Source organism: Daphnia magna, linkage group LG7, assembly GCF_020631705.1.
Source record: "Daphnia magna isolate NIES linkage group LG7, ASM2063170v1.1, whole genome shotgun sequence".
Taxonomy (NCBI): domain Eukaryota; kingdom Metazoa; phylum Arthropoda; class Branchiopoda; order Diplostraca; family Daphniidae; genus Daphnia; species Daphnia magna.
This window is the reverse complement of record NC_059188.1, coordinates 7,367,953-7,383,040: the sequence shown is the minus strand read 5'-3', so window position 1 is coordinate 7,383,040 and position 15,088 is coordinate 7,367,953. Positions and strand designations below refer to the sequence as shown.

The following is a 15,088-nucleotide window of genomic DNA, read 5'->3' as shown; positions in this document are numbered from 1 at the left end:
GATATTATCACATGTTTATGATACTTTGAGATTGTAAAGACTGTTGGTTTTCATGATCTGTTTTCATCACATTCAAAGATTTTTAATTGTCAACAGCTTCATTATATCAATGGTCGCATGGCTTAGATGGCAAAGCGCCTGCCTAGTAAGCAGGAGATCACAAGTTCTAGTCTCATTGGGACCTATTAGAAAATTCTTGTGAATATTAATCTCTGTGTGAATCTTTAGGGAAGAAATAGATATCGTCTCTAAAAGTTTGTATAAATTGATATACGATATCTAGTCTAATGACAATAATTGTGTTACAAACTTATGATATTATCACATGTTTATGATACTTTGAGATTGTAAAGACTGTTGGTTTTCATGATCTGTTTTCATCACATTCAAAGATTTTTAATTGTTAACAGCTTAATTACATCAATGGTCGCATGGCTTAGATTGCAAAGCGCCTGCCTAGTAAGCAGGAGATCACAAGTTCGAGTCTCGTTAGGACCTATTAGTAAATTCTTGTGTAAATAAATTTCTGTTAAAATCTTTAGGGTTTAAATAGATATCGTCTCTAAAAGTTTGTATAAATTGATATATGATATCTAGTCTAATGAAAATAATTTTGTTACAAAATTATGATATTATCACATGTTTATGATACTTTGAGATTGTAAAGACTGTTGGTTTTCATGATCTGTTTTCATCACATTCAAAGATTTTTAATTGTCAACAGCTTAATTACATAAATGGTCGCATGCCTTAGATGGCAAAGCGCCTGCCTAGTAAGCAGGAGATCACGAGTTCGAGTCTCGTTGGGACCAATTAGTAAAGTCTTGTGTAATTAAATTTCTGTGTGAATCTTTATGGTTTAAATAGATATCGTCTCTTAAAGTTTGTATAAATTGATATACGATATCTAGTCTAATGAAAATAATTTTGTTACAAAATTATGATATTATCACATGTTTATGATACTTTGAGATTGTAAAGACTGTTGGTTTTCATGATCTGTTTTCATCACATTCAAAGATTTTTAATTGTCAACAGCTTAATTACATACATGGTCGCATGGCTTAGATGGCAAAGCGCCTGCCTAGTAAGCAGGAGATCACGAGTTCGAGTCTCGTTGGGACCTATTAGTAAATTCTTGTGTAATTAAATTTCTGTGTGAATCTTTATGGTTTAAATAGATATCGTCTCTTAAAGTTTGTATAAATTGATATACGATATCTAGTCTAATGAAAATAATTTTGTTACAAAATTATGATATTATCACATGTTTATGATACTTTGAGATTGTAAAGACTGAAGTTAAGCTGCGTCCCAGCAAGCAAGCAGCAAGCAGCAAGCCCAGAAGTTAAGCTGCGTCGGATGCAGACGTCTTTTTGTGTTCTCCCGTTTTTCCATCATTTTGTGAGTTTTTGTTATTTTTTATTACTTTTTGTTGTTATATTCATGTTTTTGAGTGTTTATTTTGTATAGTTTAGCTGTTTTTGTTGTGTTTTGCCCCAAATTGTTTTATCTGTGTGTTTGTTTACGTGTGTTGGGACCTTCCCCTCCCCCCTTTTGGCAGTTTGTTTACATTGTCTAGGGGACAATGGCTGCCAAGTGGCTCAATAGTGTAGATATTGATTTTGGGGTTCAATTCCCGAGATTGAGTATGCGTACAGTTCATGGTTTCGTGCGTAGTTTGAAGGTTGAGCCACAGGATCTCTTAGGCCTAGTTGCTGTGCTAGATACTAGAAACCAGGTCGCTAGAATTACGTTTACATCAGAGGCATACACCTCAAGTTTTTTGTCCGAACACAGTGGTATCGTCAGGACCGAATTGGAGGGGAAAGAAGTTGGCGTAGTCATAAGGGATAGCAATATCCAAGAGAAATTTGTTCGAATTGCAGGGATTCCACAGAATCTAGACTTGGGAGTAGTTCAGACACGTCTAAAGAACTTTGGGAATGTAATTGAAGCTCGGTGGGAACGCTATCGGGTGGCAGAGGATGAAGTTTTATACCCTGTCCTTGCCACTTGGATGATCGTACGAATGACGGTGACGAAAAACATTCCGTCATACATTACAATTGGCAGTTATCGTGCCATGGTAAAGTATGACGGACAAAAGCCTACTTGCAGACTTTGTGACGATGAGACCCACTTTAGCTACAACTGCCCGACATTAAAACGAAACCAGGAACCCACCATTGTCCAAAAACCTGTTCCCAAAATGACTAAAAAGACAGAGACCTTTAAACAGAATCCCGTAGTAATTCCCTTAGCTAAACATTCCATGGTTTCCAAGGTACCTTTGGAGGGTGAATTGCAAGATTCACCCTCAGGAGGGACTCAAAATTTGGAAACTGAAACCATGGAATGTAGCACTCTTACCAGTTCCTTGACTGTACCTTCTGAAGACAACCCTTCGAAACCAATTATGAAATCCCAAATGACAGCCCCTGACACAGAGACACAAGACCAAGAACCAATGACAATTATCAGGGAATCGATGGAACCCGACATGGGGGAAATTGAGACCATGGGACCTGACAAAACAAAGGACCCCCTGAGAATTCCCACGGTACCACGAAACAAACGCTTCAAACCTACTTTGACGGCCCAGAATTCTAAACCTTCCTCAGGCATTCCCCAACTCATAAAACCTAACAAATGACTTCAAGACTAAAAATCGCTTCTATCAACATTGGAGGTATTAGGTCAGTCGAGCGACGTCAAATTCTTTTAAATTTCTGCAGGGACGGTAATCTAGATATCGTTGGACTTCAAGAGGTAGCCTTTCATTCTTGTCCAATTATTGAAAGCTGTTACCACTTGCTAGCAAATGTCGGTCCCAACAAAAACGGAACAGCCATTCTCATTAAGCATGGTCTGGAATATTCTCGATTGCTTCTTGAACCTGATGGAAGGCTTATCTCTATCGACGTAAAATGTTTTACGTTTATTAATATTTATGCCCCGTCAGGTAAACAGGCTAAGAACGAGAGAAACACTTTTCTTCGACAAACCGTTCCTGCCTACTCAGTTACCACTCGACTGCCCTTCGTGTTGATGGGCGATTTTAACTGCGTTGACGACATCCAAGATAGGGCAAATACCCAGTCTCTCCCTATCCCCAGTAGTGTCGTTAGCTATGCTTTAAAGGAGATGGTTACTGGTCTTGATCTGGTAGACATCTGGAAAAAGCTAAATCATAGTGAACCAGGTCACACTTTCCATTACCATTCGGGTTCTTCTAGGCTTGATAGGATTTATGCTAGTCGATCTTTTGCAGATAAATTTTTAAATATTTCTTTGCAGTCTTTATCGATTAGTGACCATCAGTCAGTTCAAACAACACTTACTTGCAATCTCAATCTCCCGAATCGTAGCAGATCCTCTGTCGGGTTGTGGAAACTAAATACTTTGATATTGTCAGAAGAAGGTTATCAGAAATATGTAACTAATTTCATTCAGGAATCTGCTAATCATCCTCTTAGGGAAAGCAATGTAGCAAATTGGTGGGAGAGTGTCCTGAAACCAGGTATCAAGCGCATTTCGGTAGATTATTCTAGGCAAAGAGCAAGACTGATAAGAGAAACTAAGTTTTTTCTATCAGTCTTGCATTCAGGAGTTGGCCGAAGCAGACACCTTTGATTGGGTTGCCTTTCACCAGTTGAGGAAATTCTCGAAGTCTTGGGAGGAGAGCACACTTAAAGGGTATGGGATTCGATCCCGCTGCTTCGAGGGCCCAGAGGTAGAAGAAGCAAGTATTTTTCATGTAAATAGAGCCAGAATTAACTACCGTAAGTGTCGCATTGATAAAATCATTGCCTCTAATGGCACTTGCTTATCGACCAAAGAGGATATTTCAGCAGAGATTGTTTCACATTTTACTAAAATTTTAAAAAATCAACCTCCTCCTGACACACTGGCAGAGACTGAGTTCCTTGAGGGAGTAAGAGATTGCTTTAAGCCAACCCCAAACCTAACGGCACCGATTTCGCTTCTTGAGATTAGAGCTGCTCTAATAGCAATGAAGTCAAACAAGTCTCCTGGCACCGATGGCATTCCTTACGAGTTTTACGTAGAATTTTGGGACGTGATCGCCCCCATTTCTTGGATATGTTTAATCATATCCTAGAAAGGGAATCTCTGACGTCTTCGCAGGGCCAAGCGGCGGTCAGGCTAATTCCCAAGTCTTCAGGACTTTGTGGAATTTCTAATTTTCGGCCAATTTCTCTTTTGAATTGTGACTACAAAGTCATGGCATCTGTCTTAGCGAGACGATTGAGGCAGACACTGTCATCTACCATAGGGCCTCATCAAAAAGGTGGGGTACCTGGTAGATTGATTTTTGATAACTTAAGTCTTTATAGAGATGTCATTCAATTCGTTGATGCCCGGGGATGTCATGACTCTTCCAACTTTTCGATTCGGGGTATGGGCGCTGCCATTGTTGGAGTTGACTTTGAAAAGGCCTACGACCTGGTTAACAGGGAAGTCCTCTGGAGGATTCTGGATGTTATGGGTTACCCCACCACTTTCGTCCTTTGGTTACAGACTATGTATTCTGTAACAGGAATGTCAATCCTCAACGGATCAGAGGTGGCTGGGGTGATTTATGATATTCAGTCAATTCGCCAGGGATGCCCCCTATCTGTCCATCTCTTCGTTCTATACATTGAGCCATTACTTGTGCGTTTATCTCGAGTTCTCAAGGGTATATCATTGTTTAATGAAAAACTCACTGTCAGAGCCTTTGTTGATGACGTCACCATTTTCGTGTCATGTGACGAAGATTTTACCAGGGCAGGACAAGTCCTTGACTTGTTCTGTCAGTGGACAAAGGCAAGGATGAATAAGGAGAAAACAAAAGCCCTGGGACTCGGGACTTGGAGCTCTAGATTAATTTGGCCTCTTGAGTGGCTTGTGTCAGCACCAACATTGTCCCTGTTAGGAATTAAATTCTCTCACTCCATAGTCGAGACAGCTGGTAGGGTTTGGAATGATGCATTCGGCTCTCTAAATGGTATTCTGCGAGAGAATGCCTGTCGACGTTTTAATATTTACCAAAGGGTGATTTTCCTTAATTCGAAGGCTCTCTCCAGAACTGTGTATATTGCACAGGTATTACCTTGTAATCCAAATATAGCTGACCAGGTTTCAAAGGCTGTCATGAAGTTCCTATGGATGGGAAAAGTAGAAAGGCCGAAAAAAACTGTAATATACCGTACTGTCAAACAAGGGGGACTGGGAATGGTCAACACACACCTCTTTTACCGTTCCCTTTTCCTGTGCCCCATGTATAAAGTCCTGACAGGCCCCAAAAGCCCAGAAAGCTCTCTACTTCGGTATTGGATGTCCTTCCCTCTCCGAACCTTATTGCCACTCTACAAGGACAACACCGTACCCGTAGCAGTCATGAAGAGGCCCTATTACCTTCAGGAACCCCTGCATCAAATCAAGCAACTCTTTGCATCTTCAATCCTGGTGCAGGGGAATCCAATGGTACACCGGAAAACATATAACCATTGGATCCTGGAGGTGACCACATTGGGAAAGCTGGAGATCCTGAGGCCTAATCTTGATTGGCCACGTATCTGGAAGGAGACTGCAGCCCTTCCAAGTAACATCAGAGAGACCATGTTCCTGTTCAACCAGCGACCTCTCCCTACCAGGACCAGATGCCATCGGTTAGATCCAGCCAAGGATGATACATGCCCTATTTGTCTTCAACATCCCGAAACCGATGAGCATCTGATATTCCAGTGTCCTGGGCGCCTCACCATTTGGAGCTGGTTGGAAGGAATCATGCGTCAAAAGGGTTGCAAGTCGTCCAAAGAAGATCTGATTCGTGGCCATTTTGGGCCAATTGGTAATCTCCGGCAAACATTTACTCTTCTGGCTGCCTACGTCTTCACCACCTGGAAGGCGAGGAATAACCAACGAATCCCATGCCAAGAAGAAGTAGAGAGTTTATGGAAAAGACTTTGTCCCCACTAGTGAGATCCTGCCATTCTTTTTCTTTTAAGTCGTAATTTTAGTTTAATTTTGTTTATTATTATTATTTGTATATATTTCCTGTTTAAGTATGTAAAACCTTTGTTTATATTTTGTTTATTGTATTCTATTTACCTATGTCAATTGCCTTTGTTTATTTTTGTTTAATTGTATTAACCCACCACAAGATCCTTCCCATTTGTTTGTTTTGGTTTGTCATTGTTGTGACGAGACCGACATTGCAAAATTTCCCTTTCCTTTCCCTAATAACGTCTGCATCCGAGGAAAACAAATATTTTGAAATTTTGTTATGTTTAAATTTAAAGTCATGGCATGAATATTAAAAGAAAATAAAAGATAATTTTATAAAAAAAAAAATTCGAGTCTCGTTGGGACCTATTAGTGAATTCTTTTGTAATTAAATTTCTGTGTGAATCTTTAGGGTTTAAATAGATATCGTCTCTTAAGTTTGTATAAATTGATATACGATATCTAGTCTAATGACAATAATTTTGTTACAAAATTATGATATTATTACATGTTTATGATACTTTGAGATTGTAAAGACTGTTGGTTTTCATGATCTGTTTTCATCACATTCAAAGATTTTTAATTGTCAACAGCTTAATTACATCAATGGTCGCATGGCTTAGATGGCAAAGCGCCTGCCTAGTAAGCAGGAGATCACGAGTTCGATTCTGGTTGGAACTTCTTAGAAAATTAATGTGAATATTAGTTTCTGTGTGAATTTTTAGGGAAGATACAGATATCGCAATTGGCTAGCGCGTTCGGCTGTTAACAGACGTGTCTAACTGATCTCCCAAGAGTGACAACTTGCGGTGAGTAAAAAAAAACTGTTTTGTTCCTTTTTTTTCTCTCTCTCTCTTCTGGTTGTATTGTATCTTGTAATTCGTTTGTTTCCCTTGTTTGTTTGTTAAGGCGCCATTTTGGTATTGGCCTTTTTTTTTTTCCTTTTTTGCATTTTTCCCGCCTCTTTGCCCCTTTGTTGTGGGTAAAATGGGAACGGAATCCCCAGACGTCTGGCCACGTACTGCCGAAATCTCTTTTGGTAATACTGAAGTGACCAGGCATGAATTCTACGAATGTTTCGAGCATGATAGTAATGAATCTGACAGCATCTTTGATGCTGTTTCTCGTCTACCAGGGCGAGCCTTTTGCGTTTTCCGAATTGGGTTCAAGACCGTCAAAGACCATATTGAATTCTTGAATAAATTTAGTGCAAAAGAATCTGTAGTCATTAGTGGCAAGGAGGTCCGAATTCGAGTTAGAGATAGGTCAGTTAACCTCGTACGCGTTAGAATTCAACATTTCAAATTCGATGATGACCTTAGCCTGCTAAACAAGAGATTGCGCGAGTTTGGAGTGATTTCTCGGGTGTTTTGGGACACGTATCAGGATAGGTCGCTTCCAAGGTGGAACGGGATAAAGACTGGAGTTGTCAATGTGGATATGGAGATCCACAAGGGCATCCCATCTTTTATCACCTTTGGAAGCTACAAGGATCCACTAATGGTGTCTTATGCAGGACAAATGCACACATGCCGCATGTGTGATTCTCCCACCCATGTCTTAGCTAATTGCCCCAAGCAACCCCGTAGTTTAACCACCCCCAGCACCATTTTAAAAGGCCCCATGGGAACACGTAGCTATAGTAGTGTACTAACAAATCGTGGGACAGTTAAAATTGTTAGGAAGCCCCAGGAGACAGGGCCGACTGGTGGCGGGAAAATGCCAATTGCTCCAACTGTTGACCTTGATTCATTTTCCGAGTTAGGCCAGAGGTCAACGATGTCGCCTGTTGTCGTTTTTGATAAAGCTCCGGAGGATCCAATTTCGAAACCCGATGAAGCTGAGTCTCTTTCTGACACCGATTCTGACGCTGAAGACACTAGCTGTGTGGATTCGTCTGTGGTGTCTTATTCGGTAAGGAAAAAGAAAATGAAAGAGACGAGGGAATTCCGGGACCAACAAAAACAATCAAAAAAAAGGAGTCGTACTGCCTCTTCCCATTCCCCCGTCGAGGAAGCTGAGGAAATTGAATCTGATGTAGCTCGTTTGGTTGAACTCGGGTCTCCGACTCGAGAGGTTTCAGTTTCGATACCGGGTGTTGACACCAATTATTTTCCCACCTTTACCGGGGGGGACGATGTGCCACCCGATACAATTGCACCTGGAGTACCATCTATTCCATCCATGATAGATCAGATGGATAACGATGTGGATGAAGAGATGGATGCAACCGAGCTGTGTTCGGTTTCAAACCCTGAGGAAGACTTTTCCTTTTCGGATGGGAGTATTCAGCCTGGCCAACGGTCACTTGACAGCCAGAAGGCTAGTCATGTGAGCGAAACTCAGGAATCTTTGGGCGTCCCCCTCAGCACTCAATCGACTTCTATAGCAGATAAAACTCTCAAAGCAATGGAGGTCGTTAGAAGGAAAAAGGGCAACGATAACAAGACCCAATCCCCAAAACCCAATTTTAAATTTTAATCATGATTAACATCGCGACATATAATATCAACAGAATATCGTCACCTGACAAACTTCAAATAATGCTCAATTTCTTTTTACATCAAAAACTTGATATTATATGTTTGCAAGAAGTAGTTTTCCACTATAACACCGTATTTACTAACCATTACCAGATGCACACAAACCTCGGCCCTAGAAAACATGGGACAGCCATCCTAGTACGACACGGCCTGAGCGTCAACAACATTTTGTTTGAACCGGAGGGGAGGTTGATAGCCATGGAAGTAAAGGGTTTTGCTTTTGTGTGTATTTACGCCCCATCTGGTGACCAAAATAAAACTTATAGGGATTCTTTCCTCCGGGAAACTATTCCGGCTTATGTTGCCCAGTATAAGGCACCAGCAATTATATTGGGAGATTTTAATGCCGTTGACGAGATCGATGACCGGAAAAGTAGCAAGACAACACCACCTAAAATTAGACTAGCACTACCAGAACCCCTCCGAGATTTAGTAAAAGCCCTTTCATTAACAGATGTCTGGAGAGATATTCGGAAAAATGAACCTTGTTGGACGTACTTTTGTGCGACTAGCCAGGCTAGATTAGACCGAATTTATTGTCAGCACCACGTTAAATTTTCTGATATCCATTTGCACGAGTTACCACTCGGGGATCACAGACCAATCGTAGGGTATATAAACAGTACCACCCCTCCTCGTGTAGTGAGAAACAAGTCAAGGGTTTTATGGAAACTTAACACATCAATCCTCGAGGAGGAAGAATATATTAAATTGGTGCATGTCTTTATTGAAGAAATGTCCCAACATACATCCCGTATTGGAAACGTAGACCACTGGTGGGAGAACATTTTCAAACCTGGCCTCAGGCGTTTATCAATTAATTATTGTAAAAGAGAATCTGTGACCAGAGAGTCAAACGGAAATTACTCCAACATCAACTAAAAGAAACCGTGAACAATGCAAATCTCAATCATGCGCGCTACATGGAGTTGAAACGTGAGTTTCTAGCCTGGGAGCGAGAAACATTGAGGGGATTTGCAATACGTTCACGCGTTCAAAGTACAGCCGAAGAAGAGACATCTACCTTTCATATGAACAAGTCAACGAGTAATTTCCAGAAGTCTCTGATCACCCAACTCAAAACTAATGATAACTGTAAAATTACCCAATCTGAGCAAATTAACCTAGAAATAATTAAACATTTCAGTGGAATCTTTCAGAACCAGCCCGCCCCTAATACCCATTTAGCTGGAAAATTTATAGAAGGGATTAGAGGTGCACTTAACCGCACAAAACCCACTAAAAACGACCCGGGTCTATCAGTAGTAGCTCAGTCGTTAAACGCTCAAGCGTTCAATCGAGGAGTACTAGGTTCGATACCGGAGAGTGACAATCCACTAGTGTCTCCATTTACAGTAGAGGAAATTAACAACGCACTTAGAGCAACTAAAAAGAACAAGGCCCCAGGTACAGATGGCATTCCTTTTGAGTTTTATTTAAAATTCTGGGATGTTATTGGTGTTCATTTTCTAGAGATGATGATTTGTGTGCTCGACAAAAGAAAACTTCAACCGTCGCAGGGAAGGGCAGCTATTAGATTAGTCCCAAAAATCCCAGCACCGAGTAAACTCACAGATTATCGGCCAATTTCATTGTTAAATACCGATTACAAGTTAATCGCGTCAGTATTGGCTTTTCGTCTGAGAAATTCTCTTCAAAACTCTCTAGATTCACATCAAAAAGGTGGTGTACCTGGCCGCTATATCTTTGACAGCTTGTGTTTAATTCGAGATGTCATCGATAATACAGGCCGTAAATCAAAAGAAGTATCTTCCCTCAAACCGGCCGCCATTATCGCGTACGATTTGGAGAAAGCATATGACCTTGTCAACCGAGACGTACTGTGGGAAGTGATGACAGCCATGGGCTACCCTCCCCTGTTTGTTGATTGGTTAAAAACACTGTACAGTATAACTGAACTATGCCCATTGAACGGTAATGACATAGTCGGTACTGTGGACAATGCACAATCCGTGCGACAGGGGTGCCCTCTGTCAGTCCATCTGTTTGCCCTCTATATTGAACCGCTTTTAGTTTGCTTGTCTAGGGGTATTGACGGAATTGAACACTACGGAAAACGCATCCAAGTTCGTGCATATGTAGATGATCTTGTAGTTTTTGCCTCATCAATGAAAGATGTACGTCGTGCATGCGAGATTATTCTGGAATTTTGTGCCTGGACAAATGCACGTATTAACAAGGGGAAGACAAAATTACTTGGTCTAGGCATCTGTACCCTACATAAAACTCAACGACCTGTAGTGACACAGTGGGCAGCGGCGTCGGCTGGGGTTCCTGAGGTTAAGAGTTCGATTCCCCATAGAGGCAATTTAAAACAATCATATTCTAAAAGTAAATGGCCATATGATTGGATAACTCAAGTAGATGAATTAAAAGTTCTCGGAATTACTTTTTCTTCCGAAACAAAAAAAACAGTTAAAGACAATTGGCAAAGACAGCTCAACATCATCCAAAATATTCTCATCAAAAACACACACCGTCATTTCACTTTTTATGGTCGCATCCTTTTCATTAAACAACATGTTTTGTCACAACTTGTTCATATAGCCCACGTACTTCCCTGCAACAAAACCCAAGCCCTTCTCCTCCAACAAAAATGCAACAAATTCCTTTGGGCACAACGAAGAGAGCACCCACCCCTAAATGTTTTGATCCGCCCCCGGCTTCAAGGTGGGCTTGGTGTCACTTTACTTTTTCCATTCTTCCTGTCCCTTTTCACTCGGCAAATTTTCAAATCTTTAATCCACCCCGAGGCTATTGAGAGAACTGCAACTGTTTATTGGTTGGGGCCACATCTCAAGAACCTCCTTCCACAAATCACCCAGCCTAGGTTTAATGCAACCCATTCATCGCATCCATACTTCACTACCTCACTTTCAACCATCACCGATCTACTTAAAGCTGGCATCTTCACATCGTCAACTGTATCGAATCACCGCGCCACCTACAATCACCTGATCGCTAACATAGGGAAACCAGGGAGAACAGAGATTGCGAAACCGGACCTTGACTGGGCTTCCATCTGGCGTTGGGTGGCCAAAATCAAAGGGAAAAACGCCGAACTGGTCTGGGATTTTAACCATAACCAGCTTCCCACCAAAATGCGTCTCAATAGTCTCAATCTTTCAAACAACGACCAATGCCCTCTATGCAATGCTGGCCAAGAAACTGACGACCATCTAATGTTACTTTGTAAAGAGAAAGTGGACATCAGTTTATGGCTCCGTATTCAATTGACAAAACTCGGATGTCTAAAACCATTGAAATCAGCAATCAATGGAGACGTTGGAAATGGGCCCAATAAAAAGAAAATACTGACCCTCATCCAATCCTACATAATCACCGTCTGGACTGGCCGCAGCCAAAACTTCATCCCAGCCATAAACGAAATTCAGTCTCTCTGGTCACGCCTCCTTCATTCAAAAAACTCTCCACAGACGTCACCTTCTAAACCCTAAATATTCCAACAAAACTTTCTCCACAGATACCTTCTTTCCTTCATACAACAAGTTTCTCCCATCATAATTATTATCTCTTGGAACCCCCCCATCCCTCCAGATGTCATATTGTTAATCTTCCTCTCCACCAAAATCATTTGTCCTCCTTCAATTCTGCCCCGAAATGTAATTAGTTCGCTGTAATTTTCCTCCTATGCCACAACATGCAAATTATGTCACAAATGCCACAAATGCCCCAACGTATCTGTAAAACAATTTAAATCTTACTTGTGACAATAAATCGTTTAAATATAAAAAAAAAAGCAGGAGATCACGAGTTCGAGTCTCGTTGGGACCTATTAGAAAATTAATGTGAATATTAATTTTTGTGTGAATCTTTAGGGAAGATACAGATATCGTCTCTAAAGTTTGTATAAATTGATATACGACATCTAGTCTAATGACAATAACTGTGTTACAAAATTATAGTATTATCACATGTTTATGATACTTTGAGATTGTAAAGACTGTTGGTTTTCATGATCTGTTTTCATCACATTCAAAGATTTTTAATTGTTAACAGCTTAATTAAACCAATGGTCGCATGGCTTAGATGGCAAAGCGCCTGCCTAGTAAACAGGAGATCACGAGTTCGAGTCTCGTTGGGACATATTAGTAAATTCTTGTGTAATTAAATTTCTGTTTTAATCTTTATGGTTTAAATAGATATCGTCTCTTAAAGTTTGTATAAATTGATATACGATATCTAGTCTAATGAAAATAATTTTGTTACAAAATTATGATATTATCACATGTTTATGATACTTTGAGATTGTAAAGACTGTTGGTTTTCATGATCTGTTTTCATCACATTCAAAGATTTTTAATTGTCAACAGCTTAATTACATCAATGGTCGCATGGCTTAGATTGTAAAGCGCCTGCTTAGTAAGAAGGAGATCACGAGTTCGAGTCTCGTTGGGACCTATTAGAAAATACTTGTGAATATTAAATTCTGTGTGAATCTTTAGGGAAGAAATAGATATCGTCTCTAAAAGTTTGTATAAATTGATATACGATATCTAGTCTAATGACAATAATTTTGTTACAAAATTATGATAGGCTCTTCCCTAGCACATATATTATATTATCACATGTTTACTCATGTTCACTCATGTCATCTCATGTTAACATATTATCACATGTTTATTATACTTTGAGATTGTAAAGACTGTTGGTTTTCATGATCTGTTTTCATAACATTCAAATATTCATGTTCACTCATGTTCACTCATGTCATCTCATGTTAACATATTATCACATGTTTATTATACTTTGAGATTGTAAAGAATGTTGGTTTTCATGATCTGTTTTCATAACATTCAAATATTTTTAATTGTCAACAGCTTAATTACATTAATGGTCTCAAGGCTTAGATGGCAAAGTGCCTGCCTAGTAAGCAGGAGATCACAAGTTCGAGTGTCGTTGGGACCTATTAGAAAATTCTTGTGATTATTAAATTCTGTGTGAATCTTTAGGGAAGAAATAGATATCGTCTCTAAAAGTTTGTATAAATTGATATACGATATCTAGTCTAATGACAATAATTTTGTTACAAAATTATGATATTATCACATGTTTATGATACTTTGAGATTGTAAAGACTGTTGGTTTTCATGATCTGTTTTCATCACATTCAAAGATTTTTAATTGTCAACAGCTTAATTACATCAATGGTCGCATGGCTTAGATGGCAAAGCGCCTGCCTAGTAAGCAGGAGATTACGAGTTCGAGTCTCGTTGGGACATATTAGTAAATTCTTGTGTAATTAAATTTATGTGTTAATCTTTAGGGTTTAAAAAGATATCGTCTCTAAAAGTTTGTATAAATTGATATACGATATCTAGTGTAATGACAATAATTTTGTTACAAAATTATGATATTATCACATGTTTATTATACTTTGAGATTGTAAAGACTGTTGGTTTTCATGATCTGTTTTCATAACATTCAAATATTTTTAATTGTCAACAGCTTAATTACATCAATGGTCGCATGGCTTAGATGGCAAAGCGCCTGCCTAGTAAGCAGGAGATCACGAGTACGAGTCTCGTTGGGACCTATTAGAAAATTCTTGTGATTATTAAATTCTGTGTAAATCTTTAGGGAAGAAATAGATATCGTCTCTAAAAGTTTGTATAAATTGATATACGATATCTAGTCTAATGACAATAATTTTGTTACAAAATTATGATATTATCACATGTTTATGATACTTTGAGATTGTAAAGACTGTTGGTTTTCATGATCTGTTTTCATAACATTCAAATATTTTTAATTGTCAACAACTTAATTACATCAATGGTCGCATGGCTTAGATGGCAAAGCGCCTGCCTAGTAAGCAGGAGATCACGAGTTCGAGTCTCGTTGGGACCTATTAGAAAATTCTTGTGAATATTAATTTCTATGTGAATTTTTAGGGAAGATACAGATATCGTCTCTAAAAGTTTGTATAAATTGATATACGATATCTAGTCTAATGACAATAATTTTGTTACAAAATTATGATATTATCACATGTTTATTATACTTTGAGATTGTAAAGACTGTTGGTTTTCATGATCTGTTTTCATAACATTCAAATATTTTTAATTGTCAACAGCTTAATTACATCAATGGTCGCATGGCTTAGATGGCAAAGCGCCTGCCTAGTAAGCAGGAGATCACGAGTTCGAGTCTCGTTGGGATCTATTAGTGATTTCTTGTGTAATTAAATTTCTGTGTTAATCTTTAGGGTTGAAATAGATATCGTCTCTAAAAGTTTGTATAAATTGATATACGATATCTAGTCTAATGACAATACTTTTGTTACAAAATCTGATATTATCACATGTTTATGATACTTTGAGATTGTAAAGACTGTTGGTTTTCATGATCTGTTTGCATCACATTCAAAGATTTTTAATTGTCAACAGATTGATTACATTAATGGTCGCATGGCTTAGAAGGCAAAGCGCCTGCCTAGTAAGCAGGAGATCACGAGTTCGAGTTTCGTTGGGACCTCTTAGTAAATTCTT

At 39.2% G+C, this 15,088-nt stretch overlaps 2 non-coding genes and 1 pseudogene across 2 annotated transcripts; all 3 read left to right on the top strand.

The window, feature by feature from the left end:
- The first annotated feature begins 1,053 nt into the window (after window positions 1–1,053).
- Window positions 1,054–1,126, top strand: Trnat-agu. The gene has a single exon. It is a non-coding gene; the product is annotated as a tRNA-Thr (tRNA).
- A 5,852-nt stretch (window positions 1,127–6,978) lies between these two features.
- On the top strand, window positions 6,979–7,958 carry LOC123474167 (annotated as a pseudogene).
- A 6,416-nt stretch (window positions 7,959–14,374) lies between these two features.
- Window positions 14,375–14,447, top strand: Trnat-agu. The gene has a single exon. It is a non-coding gene; the product is annotated as a tRNA-Thr (tRNA).
- The last annotated feature ends 641 nt before the right edge of the window (window positions 14,448–15,088 follow it).